The sequence below is a fragment of the Haemaphysalis longicornis genome, unplaced genomic scaffold (assembly GCF_048455015.1).
Source record: "Haemaphysalis longicornis isolate Haplotype H1 unplaced genomic scaffold, Haemaphysalis longicornis Haplotype H1 scaffold_5, whole genome shotgun sequence".
NCBI classification, from domain to species: Eukaryota; Metazoa; Arthropoda; class Arachnida; order Ixodida; family Ixodidae; genus Haemaphysalis; species Haemaphysalis longicornis.
The window spans coordinates 109,084,819-109,092,098 of NW_027526385.1; the positions used below are offsets into that span (position 1 = coordinate 109,084,819).

A 7,280-nucleotide genomic window follows, 5' to 3' on the forward strand; every position below is an offset into this window, starting at 1 on the left:
ACGTAACGTGTAATTTATGTTCTTCGTTACTCGTGGTACCCATGTTCAATTCCTACTTCGGGAAGGTTTCTTTGGAGGCACTTGATGGGCCTTCGCTTATCATCATCATCATCATTTCGGAAGCCCATTGTGTAACGTTGGCTTTCCTGCAGTACGTTTCGGAGACGGGACGGTCGCCGTCAGTGAGGCATAGAAAGATTCGCTTTAAAAGGCAACTAGTTTGGCTGAGCGTGTCAAGAAACATAAAAGCTTCCACCCTTTGTTTTAAAAAGTCGCTTTTAACGCGTGTTTCTGCCAGACGGAATCGCGTCCCGCCAACCGCTTTTTTCGCGACAGAACGCTGCCATTAAGCAGCGTGGGTGCCCACAGAAACTATATGTAAACAAATAAAACCATTAGAACCGGCACCCACCCAAATTCGTAAAAGCTGAAATTACGATCAGCGTTTGCTTCATACCGAGCACGACTACAGGTCGGGGTACGACGTTTGTTTTAAATGCCTGCAGCGCATTGCACCTTCGTTGACAAGTGGAAACAATTCTTGCGTTTGTAACACAGCGCCACGCAATAATCGTTTTCACAATGCGTTAATTAAATTCGCACGTGGTCTAAGCTAACCCCGGATACTTTCAACGCGGCGCGCTATTTTCCCAGACGTAGCTTCGACACATTAATTTTAAGTATATGGGGCGGGGGAACCTTCCCCCAAATTTTGCTTTAAACGCTACGAAATAATTTGGCAAACTACCAAACTGGCAGTTCAATGCTAAAAAATATGGGGATACACTTCACACCCCTCAAATTACGCAATATTGTTGGAGCACGGGTATCCTATTTTTATTGCCTGTATGCATTTACGAGAGCCACCATGTGTGCTCAGCGCATGGGCGAGATTCATTGTGCACTTAACACTATGCTTGAAAACGCAATATAATCCGAAACTTCTTTACGACTTCCGCAAAGTTTCGTTCTTGTTTGCGGGGTTCTCGTCCCGTGAGTCGCCGAGACCACACACCCAACAAGGGTAGACGGCAACAGACATACCACCACTACTGCTATAAAATCTTGTGTTTAGCGGAACAATTTCTCCCATGCCCTTTTATCACTCTACTAAAAAAATGCCTTCAAAACAAAAAAACTCGTGGAGGTGCTGGGTATCGATCCCAGTACCTCTCGCATGCTAAGCGAGCGGTCTACCATCTGAGCTACACCCCCGACAGAGTTAGAAGTCGAATGCGGACAATACAAAGGAAACGGGTGATGTTTTGCGCGCTCTGTTGCTCAATCTCCGCTCGGCGCCGAACTGGAATTAATCTGGGTCAAAAGCAAGGGCGGCGCAGCAAGGAGGAGATCAACTCTTTAAAACTCTGTATGTCGCCCACCGTTCCTCGTCCGGGGGTGTAGCTCAGATGGTAGAGCGCTCGCTTAGCATGCGAGAGGTACTGGGATCGATACCCAGCACCTCCACGACCACTTTTTTTTAAAGCTTACCATGTGTAAGGGGTGGTGGTGTTTGTTTGAAAATTTTTGAAGTAATAAAAGTAAAATATGTTACTTACCCAGCGCCGTTTTTCGGTGCCCTAAAAAAGTCTATAAAACGTAGTTGGAAAAGAAACATCTTATTTACACCTGCACGTCACCTGGACTATTGCCAAAGAACGAAAGCCTTGTATTGTGATACCTCTCGTTGGGTATCAAAACCCTTCATTGTTGCAATCTCGCATTTCCTTGCCGGCCACTTCCACACCTTCCTCTGCTCCCATGAAAATTGCGAAAGCCTTCTTGGTTTACGAGGGTGTTATTACAATGAAGAGGCCACCATTGATACTTCGGTACAGCTTAGATGCGCCAAGAATTAAAAACTTATTTCCTCAACTTTCAAAAAAAAAAAAAAAGGCGGCTTTATTCGTAGCGTTGTTTTTCTCCCCCGAATACTTTGCTGTTAACTGTTTTTCCAACTAATATTGTATAAAAGGCTAGCTGAATGTTTTAGGAATGTTTTGAGAATGTTTTGAAACATGATGAATGAAAATTGGAATCAAGGACGTACAGCATATATAAAAATTTAAATTACGGGGATTTAACGTGCCGAACCTGCACTTGTGCTATGAGGCGCGCCGTAGCTGAGGGCTCCGGATTAATTTTTACCACCTGGGGATCTCTAACTTGCGCCGAAATCTCTACACACAGACGTATTTGCTGTTCTCCTCCGTGTGAAGAGCGGCCGCCGCGGCTGTGGATCACATCCACGTCCTTTGGCTCAGCAGCACAGCGCCTCGGCCACGAGCCACCGCGGAGGGTACAATCAGAAACGCGTGAGTTAGACGCACAAAGGAAAGGAATATGTGAATGAGGCCCATCACGAACCAGAGTGCGAAGTGGCGCAATAATTAGGCCATGGCCGACAGAGCAGAAAAAAGAACGCACACGAGCACTGTTGTGTCGTGGGCGACGGCGAGCGGCCTCGGCAGCGACGGGAGCGAAGGCCGCTCGCCGTCGCCCACGACACAACATCTTTTTGGCGACGAGGATGGGATGCTTTTCTTCTGCTGCGACGACATCGTCGACGGGTCCGGCAGAATGAAAACGTGAGTGCGTTTGACCTCGCTCGAGTGTGACTGTCCGGCGCGTCTGGCGTCGCGAGGCCTAGCGTTCTTTGTGCTGACGCTTGTCGAACCGTCGTTTAGGCCTCGCCCTACTTCGTTCTTCTGCTTCTGCTCCTGCATCTCTCTCCTTCCTGCTTGGCAGCATGGGCCTCTTCGATAACCTGCCCGTTTTCCTCGAATTGCCGGGGCCGCCTCCGATTCCGTGGCATAACTGGAAAAAATTGTTTCAGGCCCATCTCGAGGCGGCTGGCGGCAGCGACTGGAATGACGGACGACGCGCGTCGGCGCTCGTCAGCGTTTTGGGTAGGGAGGGGCAACGAAGGTATTTTGCTGAGGCGGAGCAGGACGAAGCAAGGAGGGACGCCGCCAGTAACGTGACCGACGCTAATGTAACCAGCCCTATCGTGACCGACTCCGCGACCGACTGTAGTGTGACCGCATCCTCGGCTCCGGCCATTTCGAAATTCGACCAACTTTTGGAGCAGCTGGACCGGCTCTTCGCTGCGTCCACAAATACGCTTGTTGAACGACATGAGTTCACAAGCCGTCGTCAATTTCGGGGGGAAAGTTTTTTAGAATACGTGACCGCTCTAAAGGAGAAAGCCGTACGTTGCAAGTTCGGGCTGACGTACGCGGAGCGCGTCCGAGATCAAATCATACATGGAACGTCTAACCCCCAGGTTAGAGAAAAGCTGCTCGCACATGGCGAAAAGTTGTCTTTGGAGAAAGCTGAAGAGATTGGTCGGTGTTTTGAATCTTTGTCGTTGGTGAACCAAGCCTTCGGTTCGCATCATCAAGTACAAGCAGTAGGTCGACGAGGAGAAGGTGGCGTCGCGGAAGATGACAGTCGGGGAAGCCGCCGCGCTCAAGATGGCGGCGTGGAGAATCAAGATGGCATGGGCCGCCGGGGAGGCCGGCGCGCTCAAGATGGCGGCACAGGAATTCAAGATGGCCTGGCCAGCCGGGGAGGCCGTGACGTCATTCCACCGGGTTCGGGAAGGCAAGATGGTGGCCTCCAAGATGGACGTTTCCATCCGCAGTCAGCTGTAGAGTTCCGCGGTACAGTTCAGCAGAAGAAGTTTGCAGGCAAGCTTCAGTTGTGCGAACGATGCGGAAATAAATGGCATAATTCAGCATTTCAAAATTGTCCAGCCCGAAATCGGCGCTGCAACTCTTGTAATAAGTGGGGACATTTCGCATCGATGTGCCGTAAGCCGGCACCAGTGCATCGAATTTCTTCGAAGGAAGCTACGGGATCCGCTTCGACACCGGAACCTGTAGAGCATCCAGCATCCACGGAGATCAACGCACCCGCAAGATCTTCTGTCTTTACAGTCAGCACTTCTTCTAGAAAGGACTGAGTCGTCCAAGCTGAAGTCAGCGTCAACAGTCCTCCAAGAAAGGACTTAGTCGCTCAAGCCGAAGTCAGCGGAGTGACCATGCAACTCTTAGTCGATACCGGAGCATCCGTGTCGTTGATGACTGGCGAAGATTTCAAGCGTCACTTCAGTAAACAGCATGCGCTGTCCAAGGCTTCCGTCAACTTGTGGAATTTTTCCAAGCAGCGTATCGGCATCCGCGGCTCATTCCAAGCTCCTGTTCAAGTCTTGCAACGGTCTTGCTCCGTCACATTCTACGTCACCGACAAAGGGACATCTCTTTTGGGGCTCGACGCCATCCAGCAACTGGGCATTCAGATCGACGGTGCGTCTCTTACGTGTCGACTAGCATCGGTGTGTGCAGTGCAGTGTCCCGTGAACGTGCCCCCGGGTTTCGAACATCTCTTCAACGGCGAGTTGGGTCTTGTCAAGGACGTCTCGCATAAGATCCAACGGCGGCCAGGTGTGACTCCAGTTGCATCTAAGCTACGAAGATTGCCTCTTGCTCTCCGTGATCCAGTGTCCAGCGAGCTGCGACGCCTCGAGGACAATGATGTCATTGAGCGTGTCGACGCCTCGGAGTGGGTTTCGCCACTCGTCGTCGTCCGGAAAAAGAACGGGGACATTCGGCTGTGTGTGGACCTACGGGAACCGAATAAGGCAATTATCATTGATGGGTATCCTTTACCGCATGTTGAAGAGCTGTTGCAGATGTTTCATGGTGCTGTTTGTTTTTCTAAGCTTGACTTGGCGTCGGCTTATCATCAGTTGTTGCTGGAAGAGGGCAGTAGGGACTTAACTACTTTCGTGACTCATGAAGGTTTATTCAGGTTTAAGAGGGTGTGTTTTGGTCTGGCGTCGGCGCCTGCGGTTTTTCAAAAAATGATGTCTCAGATCTTAAAAAATTGCAAAAATGTTGTTTGCTATCTTGATGATATTCTTGTGTGGGGAAAGACTCAAGCTGAGCATGACGCGAGCCTGGTTGAAGTCTTAACATGTATAGCAAACAGTGGCATGAAGTTGAACGACAAATGTCTTTTTTCGGTCAAGGAACTTGATTTTTTGGTTCACAAGATTTCGGCTGAGGGCATCTCACCTTTGGAGAGCAAAGTAAAAGCTATAGTTCATGCTCCGGCTCCTACGGACATAAAGTCACTACAATCATTCTTAGGTCTTGCAGGATACTATGCTAAGTTCATAAAGAACTATGCAGAGATAGTTGAACCACTTCGCCTCATGCTCAGGAAGGGTCAGACGTTTTGTTGGTCTGATGATGCTCAGCGCAGTTTCGATCAGTTGAAAGCGTGCCTCACATGTTCTCCGGTTGTGAAGGTCTTTAATCCTGACTTGCCTGTAGTAGTAACTACCGACGCATCTGATGTGGGAATTGGCGCGGTACTACAGCAGCGGTATGGTTCTCGGCTTGAAACCATAGCCTTTGCATCTAGAACTTTGTCGGAGACTGAGAGAAAATACTCTGTGGGAGAGCGCGAAGCGCTGGCTTGTTTGTTCGCGTGTGAAAAGTGGCACATTTTTCTTTGGGGCAGACGGTTCACACTTAGAACTGACCATCAGGCTGTAGTTGCTTTGTTAGCCGCAGGAGACTCAGGTCGGAGACCTTTAAGGATTTCACGGTGGTCAGCTCGTCTGCTGTACTACAATTTTGACATCGAGTATTGCAAAGGGTCAGAAAATCTGGTGGCTGACGCTCTATCGAGATTACCCATTCAGACTGGTCAAGAACTTGTTAAGGAGGAAGAGATAGTGTCGTTGGTAACATCAGTAGTCGATAAAGAAACCGTGCAGCTGGCAACGAAGGCCGATGTGACGTTGCAGAAGGTAGCAGAGTATGTGTCAAAGGGTTGGCCTGATAAGAAAAAGGTACACAGTGATTTAACTGCTTACTTTCATGTAAGGGATGAACTTTCTGTTGTGGACGGATTACTCATGCGTGATGACCGTGTAGTCATTCCTTGTGTACTGGTACCTACGTTTCTCGAGTTAGCACATGAAAATCATCAAGGAATAGTACGAACGAAGCAACTTCTCCGGGAACGTTACTGGTGGCCTCAAATGGATCGCGATGTTGAAGAACATGTAAAGCATTGTCACGTTTGTCAGCTGACAGACAAGTCTGCTAAGCCTCATGTAGCTCCGTTGCAGCCAGTGGAATGGCCTGAAGGGCCTTGGCAAAAGTTGGGAATGGACATCGTCGGTCCGTTAGATGTGTCGTACCCCCGATTTCTTGTTACACTAGTCGATTACTACTCTAAGTGGCCTGAGGTTCTGGGCACAAATTCCATTTCAACTGAGGATGTCATTAAGTTGTTGGACTCTTCTTTCAGTCGGGAAGGGCTCCCTGAGGTTTTAGTGACGGATAATGGACCCCAGTTTGTCTCCAAACAAATGCAAGAGTATCTAAAGGAGAAAGGTATCCGCCACGTGTTCTCGTCGAATTATTACCCTCAGGCTAACGGCCAGATTGAACGGTTTAACAGAGCTCTCAAAGAACATTTACAGGTAGCCAGACTTGAAGGCAAGGATGCTTCGAAGAGCATTGCACAATTTCTTGGGTCGTATCGGGTCGCACCACATTCAGTGACAGGTCTTTCTCCAGCTTTTTTGCTGCATGGACGTCAGCCTCGTTCCAAAGTGGATATTAGCAACTTCAGGATACGTAAAAGGGCAGCAGAATCGGACAGTTTCCTGCCTCATGTTCGGAATCAGGTCTTCACGAAGCAGCATAAAGCTAAACAGTACTTTGACAGAAGGAAAGAGCAGACCCGCATAAAGGTGGGAGATGTCGTGAAGGTAAAATTCCGTAAGCAAGGATTTCTGAAGTATAGTAAGCCGTTGACAGTGCAAGCTCAGGTTGCACCTTTCACCTTTAAGCTCAGTGATGGAAAGATCTGGAACGCTTCAAAACTCACAGTCGTTCCGAAGGGAATCGAGGTTGGCTCAGCACCGTATTCCTTTGACAATGTTGAACTCTCGTCGAGGCATAAAGAGTTTTTGTACTCTTTGTCTAACTTGGACATTTGTGACAGTCAGTCCCCTAGTCTACAGTTGTCAGAAGGGACAAGCCCCAGTGTTCAGACAGACCCTGATCTGTCGGAGGTTTCTACCAGTGCAAGGTCTGAATCCATTGTCCCTCGGGAACCATTAGAATGTCAGGAAGAAAATAGTGAACAAACAGATCCAAATAGCCATGTAGACAACACAAGGGAAAGTGAGGGGGCTTCTGGATCGTCAAATAATGCAAGTTCAACGTCTACGCGTCCGCGCCGTAAGACTA

General features: G+C 49.0%; 2 non-coding genes across 2 annotated transcripts; one reads left to right on the top strand and one right to left on the bottom strand.

Moving 5' to 3' along the window:
- Positions 1-1,142: 1,142 nt before the first annotated feature.
- Trnaa-agc (transfer RNA alanine (anticodon AGC)) lies at positions 1,143-1,215 on the bottom strand. The gene has a single exon. It is a non-coding gene; the product is annotated as a tRNA-Ala (tRNA).
- Positions 1,216-1,394: 179 nt separating this feature from the next.
- Positions 1,395-1,467, top strand: Trnaa-agc (transfer RNA alanine (anticodon AGC)). Its single transcript has one exon. It is a non-coding gene; the product is annotated as a tRNA-Ala (tRNA).
- The last annotated feature ends 5,813 nt before the right edge of the window (positions 1,468-7,280 follow it).